The 21,153-nt window shown below is 49.5% G+C and overlaps 2 protein-coding genes across 3 annotated transcripts in view; both read right to left on the bottom strand.

The window, feature by feature from the left end:
• The window catches only part of LOC138569366 (oxaloacetate tautomerase FAHD1, mitochondrial-like), a 375,217-nt gene that overhangs the window by 131,879 nt on the left and 222,185 nt on the right, over positions 1-21,153 (bottom strand). The gene's annotated exons all lie outside the window — the stretch shown is intronic.
• The window catches only part of LOC138569367 (oxaloacetate tautomerase FAHD1, mitochondrial-like), a 302,844-nt gene that overhangs the window by 59,507 nt on the left and 222,184 nt on the right, over positions 1-21,153 (bottom strand). The window lies entirely within an intron of this gene.

Raw genomic sequence — 21,153 nt, 5'->3', positions numbered from 1 at the left:
CAAAAGGGGGTTTCATCAGGGCTGCCAGGACCAGGTTCAGGCTCCAGATCGGAGGAAACTTCTTCTTGGGAGGAAAAGTTCGAAACAACCCTTTAAGGAAGTGCTTAACTAGGCGATCACTGACCAGTGGAGTGGAATGTCTCTTCCGAGTAAATCTCGAGATGGCAGCTAGATGCACCTTTATGGATGAAACAGATAACCCGTTATTTGCCAGGAGCAACAAGTATGGTAGAAGTTGTTCCGGTGTGATCGCCCGCGGGACCAGACCTGGTTGACCTGCGCACCATATGCAGAACCTTTTCCATTTGTGTGTGTATGAAGTGTTCGTGGAAGGTGCCCTTGCGGCTTGCAAAATACGACAATCCGCTGGAATCGCTAACGCGCCAAACTCTGCGAAATCAGGAGCCAGGCCGTCAGACTGAGGTTGACCGGGTCGTGATGCCAAATGGTCCCTTTCTCCTGAGACAGAAGGTTGGGGATCTTCTGAAACCTCATTGGTTCTGCCGCTGACAGGTGAAGTAGATCGGAGAACCACACTTGTCTGGCCCAATACGGGGCCACCAGGATCACCCGACAAGGATATCTGTGGATCCATTGCAGAGTCCGACAGATGAGAGGGAATGGGGGGAAGGCATACAGAAACTTGCCCGTCCACGGGAAGGAGAACGCGTCCCCTAGCGAGTCTTGTTGTGGCCACCTGCTCGCGTATTGGGAGCATTTCTTGTTGTCTCTCGTCGCAAAGAGATCGAGGGCCGGATGACCCCATTCCGCGAAGACACGGTGCAGTTGCTGATCGTTCAGTTCCCATTCGTGTAGACAATTCATCTCTCTGCTGAGAGTGTCTGCTTGCACATTTTTTACTCCTGGTAAGTGGAACGCCAACAGATGTATGTCATGTTGTAGGGCCCAATGCCAGATCTCCTGGGCTTCCGTCGACAGGCTCCTGGAGCGAGTTCCTCCCTGCTTTCGTTGATAAAACATCGCTTTCGTGTTGTCTGTCATGATTCTCACCACTGAGCCCTTTATCTGTGGCAGAAAGGATTTTAGGGCCCAACGCACCGCCCTCAACTCTAGCAGGTTGATGTGGAGGGAGGACTCTTCCGATGACCAACGACCCTGAACCTGTAAGGAGTCCAGATGAGCTCCCCACCCAGTTAGAGAAGCATCCGTAACCACTGTCTTTTGGAACGCAGGCTCCAGTAAAGGCATTCCCTTCGTTAGGTGTATGGAGATTCTCCACCATTGAAGCGCCTGCACGAACTGGCCGTTGATGGTCAACTTGTCCGACCAGCGTCCTCGACTTTGTGCCCATCGATCCGCCAAGAATTCCTGAAGAGGCCTCATGAAGAGGCGACAGTTGACTATCAAGGGTATGCAGGACGACATGGTCCCCAGCAGGGACATGTACCTTCGCACTGACACTCTGGTGTTGACCTCCCATTCCGATGCCTTTTGTTGCAGTCTGTGAATCCTTTCGAGGGATGGCTTCACCAGCCCCGACTGTGTGTGGAACTCTGCCCCCAAAAAGACCAAGGTCCTTGAAGGCTTTAACAAGGACTTGTCGAAGTTCACTGCGAAGCCCAAACGTTGCAGAAGGGACACGGTGGCATCTAGGCTTTCTTGTGCCCTTTCCGGAGACGGTCCCCTCACTAGCCAATCGTCCAAATAAGGGTACACATGGTGACCTTCCTTTCTTAACCAGGCTGCTATTGGAGCCAGACACTTGGTGAACGTCCTGGGGGACGATTTTAGACCGAACGGGAGGACCTTGAACTGATAGTGGGTTCGTCCAACGACGAACCGCAGAAATCTTTTGTGCCGTCGACGCATCGGGATATGGAAGTATGCATCCTGACGGTCTAGCGACGACAAATAATCTCCGGGTTGCATCGATCGGATCACCTCCTGAAGCATCAGCATTTTGAATTTTAAATTCTTGAGCAGTTTGTTGAGCGCTCGTAGATCCAGAATGGGACGCCATTTTCCATTTGGTTTCTTGACGACGAAGTACCGGGAGTACACTCCCTGTCCTTTTTCTGCCACCGGGACCAGTTCTATAGCCCCTTTCTGCAGCATAAGCGCCACCTCCTGCAGTAGTATTTGAAGGTGGGGCTGGGCCGAGAACAACGGTGGAATGTGTGGTGGCTTGCCCTTGAACTGTAGAGAGTGGCCCAGATGAATCGTGTCCAAAACCTATCGGTCTGTAATGCGCTCCCACTCGTCGATGCGACGAGACACTCGGCTCGCCAGGACGTCCTGAAACATGTCATTGTTGGTTCTTGGTTTGTTTATCTTTCGTCGACGAAGGGTAGGCACCCCGCCGTCTGGAGGTTTGGTAATCTCTGCCTCTACGAGAAGATTGGGCCGCACACCTGTAGCCTTGCGACGAGTAGGAGGGTCTGCTGAAACCTCGGTCTCTAGATGGCCCAAACCGGGAGTTACCAGAGGCCCCTCTGAAAGGACGAAAGGAACGAAAATTCCTACCACTCTGGAGAGCTCAGAGTGACCGTGCCGTGTCAGTATCCTCTTTCATGCCCTTCAAGGCCTCATCAACTTTTTCACCGAACAGTTGCTCCCCTTCACACGGCATATCCAAGACTTTATATTGCACCTCCGGTCTGAACGTAGTGCACTTGAGCCAGGCTTGTCTACGTAGAACTACGCCATTATTGATTTGCTTAAAACCGGACTCGGCTAGGTCGACGGCAATGTTTATAGCATGGTTGGAGGCCTCCTCTCCTTCCCGCACTAGCAACATGGCGGTCTTTCTATGTTCCTCGGGCAAATGCTCCAAGATAGGAGCCAGTCGGTGCCACATTTCCCTGTCATACCTAGACATAATCGCCAAGGAGTTGGCTGCTTTAACTGTAGTCGCGCCGACGGACAGCACCTTCTTGCCGAAAGCATCCTGTCTCCTGGCCTCGTTGTCTGGAGGGGTCGTGCATTTATGTTGAGACCTGGCCTTTCTAGCCGCCGCCACCGATACCACCGACTCCGCCGAAGGTTGAGACATCAGGCACTTGGGAGTCGATTCCAGAGCCTTCAACTTCTTCTCCAAGCGACCTTTCACTGCCGGTTCAGAGAACAGGTGCCGCATGGTCTTCATTCCCTCTTGCCAGACATGATCCAAAATCGGGATGTCGAATATGGATTTCCTTCTCTTGCCCATATGATCAAAAAGAAAACAATCCTTTTTCTCCTCTTCAGGGACTAGGCCAAACTCCGAACACACCTTACTCATCATGGCATGGAATGCACCCACGTCGTCAGGTGGCGATGGCTGTGCCGGGCTTCTCGGAGCTTCCATCTCTGCTTCAGAGTCCCAAGTTGGGTCCCTTGAGGGGGATAGTGAGATGTCTGAACCTGATCCCTCACGGCCAGAGTCCTGTAGTTCTTCTTCTTGCAGGGTAGGGCAATCTTCCGGCGCGTGGGAAGCGGCCGTAATCCTGGTCGCCGAGCGAGGAGCCGGGTGCGGCTCGTCAACGAATGGCGTAGACTGTATCCGTGTCGGGGCCCCAGGCTGGGGTATTTGTGTGTCCAAACGCTGTAATAGTTTCTGTAGCGTATTTAGCACCTCCAAGGACAGAACCGCCTGGGGGTTCAGTAATGACGAGGTAGTAGGGATGGAACCCACACCCAAGAGCGACATCGCGCTGGTCGGCTGCAGACCCAGATCGGTTGGGCGCGCAACTGTGTCGCGTTCCTCGTCAGCCGACGAGATGGAGAAAGTTGCCTCTGGTTGAAGCAGGGCCTCCGACGGGATGGGATCGAAAACCTCTGGTTGCCATCCCATCGACGGGACCACCGTCGATGATAGGTTTCCTACCGCCGCAGTCTGACATGTGGGAGGAGCCGCCGATGACGCAGGTGTCGACGAGCGGGTCGTCGGCGAAGCCAGTGGCGCAGGGCCTTGAGGTGTTCCCGCCGCTTTTGGGGCCGACTTGCTGGCCGCGGCCTCTCGACTCAAGGTAGACTTATGACGGTCTCCTGAGGAGGATTTAGATGGTTCTTTTCTCTCCATTTTAGATGAGGAGGAAGAAGACGGCGCCTTGTGTGAAGAGGAGGAGGCCTTCGAATGTTTCTCCGAATGTTTCTCTGAGGGTCGTTTTTCGGCCGACTCCGAGGTTCGTTTTTCGGCAGCACGTGCCTTCTTCGTCGGGGGTTCCGACTTACTTTTGGAGGCCGTGGAGCCCACCTCTGATGCCGGGTATGCACCCGCTCCGTCATTGAGCCAATCGACCAGGCGTCTTTTTTGATCTTTGAGGGTTTTCTGGGAGAAACCCTGACAGATTTCACAAGTGTCCGCCGTGTGGTGAGGATGAAGGCAGTAAATGCAGTCCATATGATCATCCCCTTCGTACACCTTCTTAAGGCCGCACGTAGCACACGGACGAAACAACGCCTTTCCAGACATTGTCTTGAGAAGAACAAACAGTCGCAGAAGTAGAAAGAACAACCTAACCAAATAGCAGATCCGCGAGGTAATCCCACCACTTTGGAAGACGGTTGAAATCTGAGGGAGCCGCGGGCGCGGAGCTATATATACCCCTACGTCCTAGTGGCGCCGGCGTGCGCGGCCCAAAACGACGTAGATAGGACACAAAAGTGTCAGAATTTTTGCTATGGAAAATGTCTATATAACTTACCGAGGATTCCCAGCCTGACGACGGGGAATATTCTAAGCATGTGAATCCATGAAAGATCCAATGCCGGAGAAGGGCATTAACTCTTCCCTCCGTCAAGAACTATCCACATCAAAGGCGCTTTTCTGATTTAACCCTCTGTGCATTGGACTACATGGACGCTACCCTGTAGTGCACCATCCCGGTACTAGCATGACCCTCGTTCTGTTCGGGATTAGTTTCCTTTACTAACCTTCCTTCCCTGCCGTTGTTTTTCCTTGGATTGAATTGGGCTTTCTGTGACAGACTTAATTCTAAGAACCATACGCCAACAGGTCAGTGTTGCACTTGCACTTATTTACACAACAGGAAATTCAGATCACAGTACACATATTGATATACTCTTTCTTGTTCACAGCCTGGCGAGTGTTTTCGTTGTTCTGCACCCTTTCCATTGATTCCTCTCTCGAACTGTGTTTTATTACAGTCATAGGAGGTCATTACGACCTTGGAGGTAGCCATGCCGCTATTTGCGGCATGGCTACCCCCATTCCAGGTACCGGGTCCGGGTTCCTGGAATGGGGAAATACTGGGCCATTCCGACCTTGGAGGGCCCAGTATTTCCCCATTCCAGTAACCCATTCCCATTTCCATTTGAGCCCCCCATAGGGCTCAATGGAAATGGGGAGCATGCTAACAACGGCCCGTTAGTAACGGGCCCGTTGTTAGCATGCTGGACCGCTCGCGGGACCCGCTAAGGACGCCTGGTAAACCAGGAGTCCTTAGCGGGTCCCGCAAGTGGAACTCGTAATGAGGCGGTAGGGGGTTAAGGGGCCGGCAGCTCTATCGGCCCCGTTAACCCCCTATCGCCAGGGTTGTAATGACCCCCATAGAGTGTCATCAATTTGAAGGTCCGATTCCTGAGATTTTCCACTTGAAATCACAAGACCTGATCGTCTTCCTCCAGTGTATCCTTTTAAGTGGTCATAGCCCTGTATACTTTGATTGTATTCATTGATACAGTGATTCATTCCATGACACCCTCCCAGGAGGGAAAAGATTTAACGCTGCCTTGCCAGAGCTCCAGGGCGGCCGGGGGGTGATGTTCTCGGTCGTGGCTGCCTGTCTTCCATGTGGGTCGATCGTCCCCCAAGTCCAGCGGCGGTTGCAGGTAGCTCTGACAGGGTCCATGTCTTTCCCCATAGGGAAAAGCTCCAACGCAGCCCAGGGTGGTCCAGGACAGCCAGGGGTGCTGCCCCTGGGCGCCTGTCTCCCATGTTGGTTGACCATCCCCAAACCCAGCGGTGGTCCTAGGGAGCCCCGGCAAGGTCCACATGCCTCCCCAGAGGGAATAGTTGTAATGCAGCGCAGCCAGAGCTCCAGGACGGCCGGGGTTCTGCCCCAGCCTTGGGTGTCTGCCTCTCATATAGGTTGACCGGGTGTCTGCCTCTCACATGGGTTGACCATCCCCAAGCCCAGAGGCGGCCATCGGATGACCCGGCAGGGTCCCCGTCCCTCCCAGGAGGGAAAAGCTATAATGCGGCATGGCCAGTGCTCCAGGGCGGCCGGGGTGCTGCTGCCGGGCTTGGGCGCCTGTCTCCATTGTGGGTCGACGGTCCCTAAACCCAGCGGCATTCCCAAAGAGCCCCAGCAGGGTCACCATCCCTCCCCGGAGGGAAAAGCTGTAACAAGGCACGACAAGAGCTCCAGGACGGCTGGGGGTGCTGCTCCAGGCCTTGGGAACCTGTCTACAATGTGAGGCAACTGTCCACAAGTCGAGCCGCGGTCCCAGGGAGCCACGGCAGGGTTTCCATCCCTCCCTGAGGGAAAAGCTGTAATGCAGCCCAGCCAGATCTCTAGGACAACCGGGGGTGTTGCCCCTGCCTTTGGAGTCTGCCTCGCACATGGGTTCCCCGCCCCACAGCTCAGCGGCAGTCAGAGGGAGCCCCGTCAGGGTCCACATCCCTCCCCGGAGGGAAAAGCTGTAACACAGCCCAGCCAGAGCACTAGGACGGCCGGGAGTACAGCCCCAGACCTGGGCATATGCCTTGCATGTGGATCGACTGCCCCCAGCCCAGTGGCTGTCTCAGGGAGCCCCTGCAGGATCATCATCCCTCCCCGGAGGGAAAAGAGCTAACGTAGCCCCGCCAGAGATACAGGACGCCTGGGGGTATTGCGACAGTCAACAGACGAAACAGCCCCACAACCCCAAATCTTTTCTGTGGTGGCAACCAGACCCTCAAGTCTGAACCCCCCCCTACCTCCCTAAGGAAAGCAGAGAGGATCTGCTCCTCCATGGGGGATTCCTGAGGGGGCTGTCCCTACAGGCATGGGGCCAGCCCCCTGATGCCCCCAAGTGTGCCTCTGGCAAAATTGCCCTATGTTGGTTTGACTTCCTTGGGAGCAAATGGGTGCATAACAGCACTAATTTCCCCCTAAGAAGGCAAAACAACATTATGCCATTTTCTGGGGGGGTGCGGCCGGGGTGTGACCCACCCGGAGAGCCCACCCACAAGATCATATTGCTGGTGTCCTAGTGTTCCTTGCTGCTTCCAGAACCCCAATTTTGCCCCCCCGAGGAAGCAGCAAGGGTTTGCCCGTTCTGGGCGGGAATCCTGGTTCCACGTGATAATGTCCCCGCAAAAAGGCAGTGGTTTGCGGCAACATTTAACAGTGAACCTGCGGGGGAGATCCCTGCAATCCGTATTTCTTTTTTTCCCCCCACCAAGGGGAGTGGGAAACAGCCCCGCTCCACTTACAAATGGTCACAATACATAATGTCGCCAATGCCCTTTCCTGGCGATATTATGTACAGTGACCATTTGTGTGGGGGTAATATTACCGGATGCTGGAATGGGGGCTGGCCCCAAGCGTTCCACTATATATGGAGTGTAATGTTTTGCCTTCCTTGGGGGCAAATTGGTGCAAAACTGCACAAATTTGCCCCCAACAAAGGCAAAACAACATTTCGGCTTCAGCATGTAAACATAATTTCCTGATGATGTCAGCACAGGTAGCGTTCACCGACGTCATCTCGGCCGACCCCCAGACAAGGAAGAGGAAGTCCTCCCCTTCACTGCCTTGTTGTCAGGGAAATCGAAGGAGCAACACGGGGCACTGATCGACCCCCCAAAGGTAAGTAGTGCGGAGGACGAGCTTTCTCGTCCCCCGCACTGGAAACGTAATGCAGAGGATCAGGTACCTCGTCCTCCACACTTAAGGGGTTAAATAACCTAGGGCTTGCTTTTTTTAATGTATTTTTTTTATTTGTTTATTGTTTTAACACAAAATAATTTTTACTAAATTCAGCCGCTCAATTCCATTTCCGTTTCTCTTGATTGATCACTTCAATTGTGACTCTTCAGTTATTTCTTTACCTTTACAGTTCGCCCACTTGATTCTTGTTCTAAACCCAATGTTTGTAGGATCTTTGCAACTGCGATCACAATTTTCGTACTATGACCACTCATCATTCTTTCCTACCATGAATCCTCATCATAGAGTCCTGTCTGTTCCGGGTCCTTCTTAGTACAAGGGTTTAGGGGCAGGCCAGTAAAAGTTGTTTCATCGTTTCTGTAAAGTTCTCGTTTTTACAAAACCTGCAGCTGTTATTTGCTGTTTGTCTTCTGATTGCCAAGATTTCTTTAGTTTTTAGCACGTTGAGTCTTGCTTTCAGGTATGTTGCACGCAAAATTCTGTCTGGACACTTTTCCAAATATTTCCTTTCTTCATTTATCTTTTGAGAGTTACACCCTGGTAGATGTTTCGTCAATTTACATTTAGAAGCATTTTCTAGTGATTGGATCCAGTCCCACCTTATGGTTTCCAAGCTTACTTTTGTAGGGTTAAATTGGAGGATGCTAGCAACAGAAGGCCCCTCACAGTAGATCATAGAACACAAGTGATAATTGCTACCTTTACAAACTTTGGTCTGTGCTCCAGTCTCTTACAATAGGATTTCTGGGACACGGATGTGCAAAGTGGAAAAGGGGCAATAAACCTTCAATCAAGCTGGGAAACCCCCCCATCCTCCCTCTGGGGGAGATGACAGTTGGTTGTAGCTAAAGAGAAAAAAATGGTCCAGTGAAGGACAAAGGCCAGCCCATTTGCTTCCAAAGACTATGTTATTAATAAAACTTGTAAGACTTATTTTTGCAAAAGGACTTCACAAAAATGTAAAAAGTTAACAGTTTAAATGTGATTTTATGGGCTTTAATTTAAGACGTGGACTTCACTACCATGTGGGAAACAGAAATGGCAAAGAAGTGGATATTCTGAGGAAAGTGTAATGGATGCCACTGTAAAATGTAATACTGATATGCCTAATAATAATCTATACACATGTGTAAAGTTATAGAATTTTAAGTAATATAAATTTCACTGAAAAGTGCAAAAACCTGTTAGAAGGGCGAAACGAGGTCCTACAACTGTGAGGATTGGACTGCTATGCTCTACATAAAATATATAATCTGCCCGTATGATTTGTTAAAGTGCCACAACTGTACACATGTGTAAATTATGTTATGACAGATTTTTGGCAAAAAGGACTGTGGGAAGGCTTTTCACCTCATAAAATGCAACCTCATAAACTGAGACTCCTCCTCGAGGAGGCGATTAACTTAGGCTGACCTATCAGAGTCTTGGCGGTAGGCCTAGCTCTGTTCTGCCCACCAATAATTCTGTGATGCCACGGGGGTGTGGCTAAGCAGCCATGGAATAGGCTGCAATACCTGAGAGCTCATGATACGACAAATTGATCCGGAGTAATGCGTGCGTTTCAACGGCGGATTCTAACACCAAAATACATGGAAAAGTGTGTGAGCACACCAGGCGCAGAGTGAGCAGGTCAATGGAAGGCAAGAGACAAAGTAGCAAGAGTTGTGCGACTTTGTATCCCAGACCGGTACAGGGCAACTGACGCCAAATTGGCGGCGGGCCAGAACAAAGGAATCCTCGGCGGCACCAGATAAGAGTGGCGAGTAGGTTGCTGGCTTGCAGCCACTGATTGAGTTGAGAACGGCTGACTGCCCAGTCAGTGCGAGAAGGCTGGGACCCTCCAACCCCTGGAGATTGTCAGGGTGAGCAGCGGGGGCTGCGGCGGGTGGATGCAACACGGAGCGCGCAACACCGGGGACCTTAGAAAGTCGGAGGCCCGGTGACACGCGAAGAGGGAACTCTTCCGGAGCAAACTGCAGCACAACGGAACAGAGGACCCTTTCCCCACTGTGAGGAGTGGGTGGCGCGGGTGGCTGGAAGCCAGTACAAAGGACCGCCGCCGCAGGGACCCGAAACACCTAGCGCGGACGGATCTCAGTAAGGTGGGCAGGCTTGCAGACAGAACCCCTAAGTCCGGGCGTGACGATGAACGCTCCATACCCAGCTGATTGCACATAAAGGGATCGCATGTCAATAACAGGGAGTGCGCAGACCGGAGGATAATAGACACTCTGTGGCCCCGCGGGATGGCGTAACATACAGACGCTCATATGAGTAACGCACGGGAGATGCGAAAATAAAGGAGAACGTGGATGGGATAGCAGCTGCCAGTCACAACTCTGTCACACAGACAGAGGGGAGATAACCCCACGCATAGAGCCGTGGGAGGGCAGACAATATCATTAAAACACAACAGAAACTGGCAACCCCCACAAGTAAGCAGCCCCGGGAAGCAGGGCACCCCAAGCAGCAGAACTCACACGGTGCAACACACGGAATGCACAGCATAAGCTGCAAGCACAACGCAATACAGTGGAAGCAAGAGACCTGCACAACCTGAAGCACCCAAACCGCGAAAACAAGGGGCACCAGGAGTGTGCGCAACACAGCATATGCCGCAGCACCTGCAGGGGACTGACATCACATTGCAGGTGTGAGGAGGCCAGGGGAATGAGCCCCTGGGAACAATAGGACAGCATGGTGGAGTTTGCAGTGGACCGAGGAGCGGTGAACTAAGCGGCCCCGGGAATAGGAGAGCCACACGTGGAGGACAGGCAGGTGCGGTGACTTGCTGCATGGCTGCACAGTAAGGCCCTCTTGTACAACATATGCCAAGCATACAAGGCACCGGGCTCTCGCCTGAAAGAAACTGACTTACGTTGGGAGTGAGAAGCTAGGCAGATGGCACCACTGCTGGGGGCCCAAGGAGTGGAAAGCAAGCAAAGTGGTGACACGGCGCGTCGTCACGAGAATTAAGCTGCTAGGGCACAGAAAAGAGCCCACAAAATGGCCCAGAAGGGAATCAAAAGCAAAGTGAAACAGCCGACCATGGACATATTCGCTAAAGCGCAACAGCCCACAACTCCCCCATCACAGTCCGGGGCGAAGGTGCAAGAGGCTGAGAGCTTGCTGAGAGATGACCAACAGATACTCAAGGCAATCACGGAATTAAAATCCTCGTGGGGCCTAGCAATGGCCGAGCTCAAAGCAGCGCTAGAAAGGAAGATAGACACGGTGGGGATAGATGTTAACTTATTACGGCAAGACGTGAGGGCGCTGGCGGACAGAACTAGCAGCTTGGAAAGCGCCGCGAAGAGGAATGAGGAACTAAGCACCACTAACGCAAAAGAGGTCCACATACTGAAACAGCAAGTGGCTGATTTGGAAAACCGAGCAGAAGAAGCTGAAGGGCGAGCTAGACGAAGCAACATACGCGTGGTGGGCCTGCCGGAAGGGGAAGAAAACACGGACCCCACGGACTATGTCGAGAATATGCTACTCCAGGCAGTAGGAGCTGGCAAACTCTCCCAAGGATTTGCAGTGGAGCGGGCGCATCGGGCCCAAACTAGAAGACCACAGCCAGGAGCGCCGCCCAGAGCTATAATTGCAAAAATCTTGAACTACAGAGATCGAGAAAAGAGCTTGGAATTCTTCTGGGAAGGTGGTACTATAACTCGAGCGTCAGCAACGATCACGGCCTACCCGGATTACACTATGCTGGTGCAGAGGCAACGATATAGATATGTGGTTCTCAAGAGAAGATTACGCACGACAGGGATAAAATGCATGCTGCTCTACCCAGCGAAACTAAAAGTTCTGTATAAGAGCAAAACCCACTTCTTCAAGACTCTGGAAGAAGCGACATGCTGGCTGGACACGCATGGATGCCCAGAGTCGGAGGGAGACCAGGATCGAGATGGAGAGGCTAAGTGATCCGACGACATGGGGGCTAAAGGGAGGGAGTGACATTGCATAGAGTAAAGGGACATGGATAGCTGGAGCTGAATGGTAGCGGGGCAGAGGCCACTTGCCATATATATGTGTGCTAATGAACATTGCAGACTGGAATATAGATATAATCAATCTGAATATGTGAAGCACGGCGCTGCGCCTTACAGATATATCGGAGCTACATGATATACACGCTTTAACACCATTAGTGGAAATAGTAGGTGCGCCGATAGGGCGGCATCTCCCCACTGAGACCCAAGAACAGGCAGCGTCAAGAAAGGGGCTAGACGTGGGGGAGCCTGAAATCCAGGGATGGAGCTGGGCAACAGTTGGGGGGGAGGTGAGGAGGTGGGGTGGAGTGGGGAGTTGGGGACGGGAGGGGTGGGGAGAGGGATGGGAGTTGGGGTAAGAGGAGTTGGGAAAAGTTGGGGATGTTGGGGAAGTTGGGGAACGAGCCTACATGTAATGAGGAAGGGATTGTGCTTGCAGAGTGAAGAGCGGGAATCTAATATGTTATAGGAGACCTTAAAATAGTTACTTGGAATGTTAGGGGGCTCAATAGCCATTTAAAAAGGAATAAGGTTATGATGTATCTGCGCAGGCAGGAAATTGACATAGCCTTGTTACAAGAGACTCACTTAACGCAAGAAAAGCTGGAAGTGATCTGAAAGAAGTGGAAAGGGACAGTAGTGGGTGCAGCATATTCAGCTCATGCCAGAGGGGTAATTACTTGGGTGGCACCGCATGTCCCGTTCCAGCTACTGCAATCTACAGTGGAGCCAGATGGAGGATGGTCATAATAAAGGGGATGGTGGAAAACAAGGAAATATGTGCCATAAACACATATGCCCCAAATCAGGACACGGCGGCATACTTTAGAACCCTATATAATAAACTCGGGGCGAGCTTAGGAGGGGCAGTGATTTGGGGAGGAGACTTTAATTGTGTACTAAAACCAAAAATAGATAGATCGGATACCAAAATAGACAGATCCACCCCAGCTGTCAGGGCATTGCAGTCATTGTTAGCAGACTTTGGGTTAGACGATGCATGGAGGTCACACCACCCGCAGGATAGACAATATTCGCATTATTCAGCCGCCCAGAACCTACATACTAGACTGGACTATGTGTTTGTTACACATGGACTAATTACAGAAATAGCGCAGGTAGAATATAATGCGAGGGTCCTGTCCGACCACTCGCCGTTGATACTAGTATGGCAATACCGACCCCGAGAGCAAAGATACCGACATGGCGCCTACGAGCAGAGACATTGAAAGACAATATCTTCAGGGAGGACATGAGAGAGGAAATAATAAGTTATTTCGAGATTAACACTGGTAGTGTTGAGACAGTGGGTACGCTCTGGGAAGCCTTTAAAGTGGTAATGAGGGGGATAGACATAGCTAAGTCAAAGGGACTACAAGGAGGGATCTTGGTCGAACTAAAGGAAGAGGAAGCGGAGCTAGAAGTAGTGTTGAAAAGAGGAGGTAATACCAAAGAGGATAATGAAGAAGTACTGAGGCTGCAACAGAAATGTGCGGGATACTGGGAAAGGTTATGCAACCTGAATTATAAAAAGTACATAGAGAGACAGCATGCAGGGGGGGGGGGACAAACCAGGGAGAGTTCTGGCATGGTTATATAAGAGCGAGACTCCCAGACCTACAATTAGAACGATAGTGAAGGAAGATGGGCGCATAGTAGACACCCAAGAGGGAGTTGATCAGGAATTCGCAGATTATTACCGGCTCCTGTATGGAGACAATGAGGGAAGCGATAGCAAGGAAATAGGAGAAACACTAGAGGACATTGGATAGCCACAGGTTAGTGCGGAAGAGAGAGAGGAGCTGGAAGCACCGATTGCCCTAGTGGAATTGGAGGAGGTAGTGAGGCAGCTACCCACTAGCAAGACCCCGGGGACCGATGGACTCCCTAGCGAATTCTATAAAACTTATAAAAACAAGGTGCTTTCCCCGCTCTTAGCTATGCTAAATGAGGCATATGAAGTCGGGAAACTACCAGAGTCCCTGAAAGAGGCGATTATTATACCACTTCCCAAACCCAATAAGCCTGGCTGTGACTGTGGCTCTTACAGGCCCCTGTCAATGTTGAACCAGGACAGTAAAATGTTAACGGCGGTCTTGGCAAACAGAATGAGGAGGGTCATCAATAAATTAATACACCCAGATCAGACCGGCTACGTCCCCAATAGGAACATATCCAACAAACTCAGCCGACTCCACCGAGTCATAGAACATGCAGATGAAGACGTGGGCGAGATGGCGATAGTGTCGCTAGATGCAATAAAGGCCTTTGACTCAGTCAAATGGCCATGGCTGATTGCGACCCTGACCAATTATGGCATAGGACCGGGGTATCTCAGATGGGCTAAACTATTATACAGCACGCCGCTGGCCAGGGTTAAGACAGGAGGGATAATATCGGAGAGATGGCAACTCAGTAGAGGCACTAGGCAGAGATGCCCGTGGTCCCCCATGCTGTATATTTTGGCCTTAGAGCCTCTGGCAATATACCTGAGGCAGCAGTATGAGGTGATAGGTATCACCATAAAGGGGGAACCGCACTTAATTTCCTTGTATGCTGATGATATGTTGTTGTATCTACGCTACCCGAAGAGAACCTCCAGTATGTGCTAGAAGTGATGGAGCGATTTGCAAAGCTTTCGGGCATAGCTGTGAACCCCAAAAGGTCTTGTGTATTTCCATTGGGCAGGTATAGAGGGATCCCGGTAAAGCAGCTACCGATCCTGCAGATTCCATGGGAGGTTAACACGTTCCGATATCTTGGGGTAGACATATATCACACGGTGGAAGCAGAGCATCTACACAACACAGAGAAAGCCATGAACAATATTGAAAACAGTATGAAGTTCTGGGTGAAGCTCCCCTTGGCGATAATGGGACGGGGCAATGCTTAAAATGGTGGTACTGCCAGGACTGTTGCACTATTTTGCGAACATCCCATACTTGATACTTAGATGACTCTTTGCCAGGTTGGACAACATATGCAGGGAATTCCTCTGGCATGGGACAAGGAACAGAGTGGCCCTATGGAAACTACAGAATTCATACTTGAAAGGGGGCATTAAAATACCGAATTACGAAATTTATTACATAGCATGTCAACTACAACATGTAGCTAAATGGCTCTCCGAGGAGCCAAACTTGGAATCCAGGCTGTTCCGATTGGACTGTGCCCCATTCTTCTTAAAAGAAATGATGTGGCTTCCCAAGTCAGATATGGAGGGACGCCCAAGGATGATGATACTTGGGTGGGAGATATGGCGGAGAGCCTGTCAGTTAATGGAAAATCCTTCCCCGTGTTCCCCGCAGGTTCCATTAGTCGCTCTGGCGGGTAAAGAAAGGCAACTAAGACTAATGATTACGCAGCCCTGGGAACCGGTGCGGATAGCAACAATGGGCGACATGTGGCAAGAGGGGAGTATACAGGATTTTGAGGGGCTGGTAGAGGAAACGGGGTTACACGTGGGACAGTACATCGCATACCATAGGGTGGTGCAGCGAATTAAAGAGACCTGGTCCGAAGAGGTACTAGCAGATGAACCGGACACTATCATAGACACAATATATGACATAGCAGAGGGGGGACACGAAATATCCAGAATATATGAGATGATGATGACCAAAGTGGGGAAGGAAGTGGTACAACTCAGACAGGACTGGGAAGGGGAAGTGGGTGCCCCAATGAGTGATGGGATGTGGGAGCGTGCTCAATGATGTCACAAAAAAGTGTCAAGAAATGCTAGATTACATCAGATACAACTATATATAACACACAGGGCGTATATGACACCTCAAAGGATAGCTAAATTCAACAATGCAGGACGACAATCATGCCCCAAATGTGACGAAGAAAACGCCGGAATGCTACACATGTTCTGGTCATGCCCAACAATAGAGAGTTTTTGGGGAGAAATGGCATATATGATGGAAGAAAAAGCGATCAAAATGGAGGTGGATACAGCATGGGCTTGTCTGATAGGAGGGTTTTCTAGACCACATAAACTCAAGCATGTGAGCAAATTGAAAGATCTGGCGTATGTTCTAGCAAATAGAAGAATCGATATGGGTGGAAGGCATGTCATAGACCAAGAATGGAAATATGGTGGAAAGATCTACAGAAATGGGCAGAGGCAGAAACCACAGTATGGCAGGAAGCATGTAATGGTGGGGGAGAGGAAGAGGCTGGAACCTTGATAGCTTGGAGGAAACTAATAGCTGAATTATTTGGGCCCACGTATGATGGGTCAAGTGACCGGGATTCAACAGGAACTGTTGAAGGGGAATCCCTACTGCAAGACGGAGCAACGAAACATGAGGGAAGAGTAGGCTCTGGAGGTGGGGTGGGAATGGGTTAAACAGTGGACCTGGATGAAGTGATGTACATTCAATATTGTCATATGCACTGTAAGTTTGGTTTGTATTGTTTGTTGAAACAGAAATGAATAAAATTGTTTTAAAAAAAAAATTCTGTGATGTCACCATGCTCTATATAAAGGGTGGCAGACAGGACTTTAGGGAGACTCTTTCCTTAATTTCCTGTGCCTGCTTTCCTGATCTTCCACATTCATCCTGCCAGATTCCAGATCCCACTGCAAAGCCAAAGCATAGCAGATTCTAGATCCCACTGCAAAGCCAAAGCATAGCTGATTCCAGATCCCACTGCAAAGCCAAAGCATAGCTGATTCCACTGCAGGGCCAAAGCATTGCTGATCCTATCTCCAGCAAGACCTCAATCAAGAGAATCCCACTAAAAAAATCCCAATAACCAAAGGGAAAAGCTGTGGTATTCTTTTGGGAAGCATCCTGAGACCAGCCTGGCTGTTTGCCCACTAACTGCATGCCCGCTGCAACCCTGCCATCCAGCTGTCCTTGTTATCCGGTGACCAGACCTTTGCCCAGCTGTCTTTTGACAGGAGAGTCCACTATCCGGTGACCAGAATCGTTTGTGACCAGAACCCTGACTGTTCCAAAATCCCAAACTCAAGTGTGGACTGTGAGTATTTCCCCATCCCAGAGAAACACATAGTCTCCCCATCTTGACCCTTTTCTCTTTATTCCACTCTCTAAGCAATCCTACCTATACCCTGGTAACTTGTTAAAGCTGTTAGAAAGTCAAGGACAGGGTTCACGGATAATTCTAAGTGCTAGCGTCATCTCTCTATTCATTCTGTCTTGTGTAGATCATAAGCCCTTAGTCATATTTCGAGTAATCAAACTTATTTCCACATAAAGTTGAACGCTGGGGTGACAAGGTTGACGTTGCAAATCAACCTTGGATCTTACTGTGTCCCTCTAACAATGTAGTCGTAATAATCTAGTTTAAGTGCAACCTGTCCTGTTTCTAAGCTGATTTTCTCTTTTCCATGGCTTTACTTTACCAAAAGCGAACCTTCTTCTATCTCGCAAATCTCATCCAGTTCTGTAGCTAGAGACCTCCTTTCACCTCTATATTGTCCCTGTGATATACATCTATCCCCTAGCCCAAAAACCGCATTCCAATTCAGTGTTGCTCATCCGTTTAAAAAAAAAAACGTTTTTGCATTTAAAACTGCAAACCAGAAAAAATGCAACCTTTCCATGTGTGAATCCGGCTGCACTGGGTTTTCAATTTCAATCTGTTTTGTGAACTGTATGCTTTTGTGATACCTTGCCTGATGGTTGATAGTGAGATAACATCCCTAATACTGTGATAAAACATATGTATATCATTATTTAACACACATATAATTAATTATATTTCAAAATATGTGTGTTACATTAATAGATGGGCATATACGGTCTCTCCTATGGAAGGGGAAACAACCCAGAATTGCTCTGAAGACACTGCAACGTTCAATTTGGGAGGGAGGGATTGGGCTACCATGCATCCGCACATATTACCTCGCGGCACAGATAGGGGTGGTCAATGACTGGCTACATGGGAACAGTGAACTCCCCCATATCCGCCTGGAGCTATCTGATATGCACTCGTGCTCCCCTCTCCAGGTCTTGTACGCCCCTCGGGGTAAAGTGGCCAAACTTCCATGCATGTCACTTCATATTCGTCGTTCATGGGAGGAAGCAAATCAACATATCGGCTGGAGCTCCAGGCCCACACTGGCACAACCTATATGGCATAACGCTTACCTCCCTGAAATCCAAAAGATGGGGCCCCTGGGGAACTGGGAGAGGCTTCGGATACACACGCTGCAACAAGTGATTCAGGGAGGGCGTATGGTTGAGTTTGGCATCCTTAAGGAGTGCTTCGATCTGCGACCTGGGGACCTTTTTAGATACACACAACTCGCACATGCCATAAATGCCCAGTTTTCGGTCTTGGGAGAAGTCCCGCCCTGCTCACCCCGGGAAAATCAATGTCCTTACAGATCGCATCCCTTCGCGGGTTACCTCCACACTGTACCAGGTTCTTAACTCTTTTGGCACTCAAGATCTCACCACACTGAGAGTAAAATGGGAAAGGGACATTGATAAGCTGGAACAGGAGGAATGGGTAGAAGCTTTGATGTTCCCTCGTGAAATAGGCATAGAAACTACGCCTGATCCAACTCAGGATACTGCACCGTTCCTATCATTCCCAGACCACGCTGGCTAAATGGAGTGGGGCAGTCGGGGAGGCCTGCTTCTGATGCAAACGTGAAAGGGGATCTTTTTTTCACATAATTTGGGAGTGCTCTGTGGTGCAGTCTTTCTGGGGTGGCTGCACGTTTACAATCTCCGAAACGGTGGGATCCCAAATACCGCTAGATCCAAAGGTGATACTGCTTGGGATTTGGGGGGTGCTGGGCCTCACTAAATACGAAAAACTGTTCACGGCCGTTGCACTGGGGGCGTGTAAGAGGTTGATCGCTGCCAATTGGAGGTCTGCTGCAGCACTGAGCCTGACCCGATGGTCCAACAAAGTTACCAGGTGCGCTTCCCTGGCGAATTTACACCGCAAGAGAGTGCCCACCCAAGTTTCAAAAGGTCTGGGGAGATGGGTGGACAATCTGCGAGACTCAGTCCCTTACGCCCCTTTCCCCCTTTTTTTTCCCTTCTCTCCTCTCTCCCCCCTCTCCCTCCTGCCCTTGCTGCCCGAGGCAACCTCTGTTTACACTTGACGCAGCCTCGTATGTAATTTGGTTGTACGCATTACTGCATTCACTGCCTTTTGCTCACCTCACCTGTATGTTTCTTGCACTTGTTAAAATTAATACAATGTGTTATTAAAAAAAATCTGTGTCATTTTAGGCCTTTGCAAAGGGTTTTTGCCTCTTATTTTGTGAGTGAAGGTCAGAGTCTGATTCTGTTTGCTGCATCTTATCCCCGACTACCTGCTGCTTCTTTCTATCCACTCAGAATGCGATTTGTGGGTTGAGGGAACATTGCAGGGCAAAACCCTAACTTGGGTGCTATCTATCCTAATTCAAAAAGTGCTCCTATTCACTTGTGCTTTGGATATGTTCTAGTAGAAGGTTGACCAAGTGCATTGCTTCCATTTCCATTGTCATTATCACCCCATTGGTGATTGCTGCCCAAAATTAAAATGTGTGGGATTTTAGTGAATTTGAAAAAAATCAATATTGTATTTTCACCAACCGGCCTGGTTCATGGTCCATTGTGACCCGGGGTTTTTGTAAAAGGGGGTGTGAGACGGGTTGGGTATCAGCATTGAAATTAAAGAAAAAGCATTCCTATTGAGCGCCACATCCCAGGATAAGACCAAGTGTCCTGGTCTGGTGTGTGACGCCCTATTGGAATCCTTAACAAGACTCGATGCTCACCTTCCTCCTATATTCTAAAGCTTCTGGCAGCTCTGACTCAGACTTTTCTATAGAGTATTCTATTAGATCCATAAGATCAATAGTTGAGTTAGAGTCATCTGATTCCGTAGCACTTTGTGCCAGCTCATCGTGTCTCACCAGACTCAGTCTCCTTGGTGGTCGAACTATTCGTCTTGGTTCGAAGATAGAAGCCATCTGAATAGCTGGATTGTGTCTGGATTTTATCGCCTCTTTTTTACCCCCAATTTTCAATAAAGCAGTTTTTTTAAACCTTGACTTGACTCTCTGAATCTGCACATTGTCCATTGCTAGTTGATGTCTTAGGCTCCTTTAGATGAACGCCTTTTGTTTGGGGGACCGACTTGAATTGAAAGAGACCAGCGTCTTGTATTATGCCTGGCACCGCCTTCTCCAGTGTTCGTATCTTCTTTGGATTTATGGCCTACTGAGAGGCCAGTTTTGCTGTATCCTGAATAGTGAGGGGAGGGTCTCTTGCACTCAGTTTGCGCTTGCGTTGAAACAAAGGCTTCTCCTTTCTTCCCACTTCTTCAGGATTACATACCGCCTCAATCTCAATCTTATCCGACTTGGGGGTACCAATAATCTCTAGACCTAATTTAGCTGGATTTGCTAGATCAATGGTCTCGCCGTGTAAGGTTTCTGACGAACGGTCAGTTTTCCCTGTACCGTCTGTCATGGATCCTTGGTTTCTTGTATTTGTTTTCTAAGCTTCTGTCGCCATTACATAACCCTCCAGATGTATTAGCTTCGTATGCATTAGAGCTGTCATGTTGGTGTGGTCCTTTAATGTCTCATTAAGCGACTCATATAACTTGGTAAACGGTGCAAGTGCAATTGTGACCGTGGACATTATCGAGAAGATGTCTGGTTTCTTTAAAGCTGTCTCTTTACCCTCTGTTTGAGTTCCTCCACTTGAAAGTCGTTTCTTTGTAGGAGTTGTAGACGTCCGCTGTTTATCATCCCCCATTAATTGTGATGGTATCAATTTTAATGATGATGGAGACTGTGGTTCAAATTCCGGTCTTCCTTTTTCAGGCAAATGTATCTGGGGGTTGGTAATTTCCATCCTTATTGTCGGTATAGCACTAGTTGTCTTGTCAGAATTGTTCCTCTGGTGCTCATTACCAAAAGCCAATTTCTCCTTTGGACACGTTGTGTTTGAATGTCCGGGGCTAGTCCTTGTTTGTCTAATATGCCATCTTCTGGCCGCGGAGAAGATATCTTTAGCCAGTGAGTGTTCATTTGAAACACTATTAATTGGGGTTGAGTTTGTTATATTGACCCTTTCTAAGCCATCTTCTGTAGCTTCTAGCATTTCGGCGTCTGACAATTTGGCCCTATGTGTCTCGCATTTTCTTTCTATTTTGCAAAAAACGTTTTCCATGGCCGTCCTATTCAATTTTTGTCTCAGAGTATTTTCTTTACGTTTGCGGTTGAATTTCCCTCTAATCGGAGTGATGTCTTTCAAAATAGATTGGTTACGATTGGATGAAGAACTCTTCAACCTAGCTGGCTGGATTGCTTTCACAATCGG

Source organism: Ambystoma mexicanum, chromosome 2q (genome assembly GCF_040938575.1).
Source record: "Ambystoma mexicanum isolate Mex_15411 chromosome 2q, UKY_AmexF1_1, whole genome shotgun sequence".
In the NCBI taxonomy this organism is placed as follows: Eukaryota; Metazoa; Chordata; class Amphibia; order Caudata; family Ambystomatidae; genus Ambystoma; species Ambystoma mexicanum.
The sequence above is the reverse complement of the archived record's forward strand: the minus strand, read 5'-3'. Positions and strand labels throughout refer to the sequence as shown.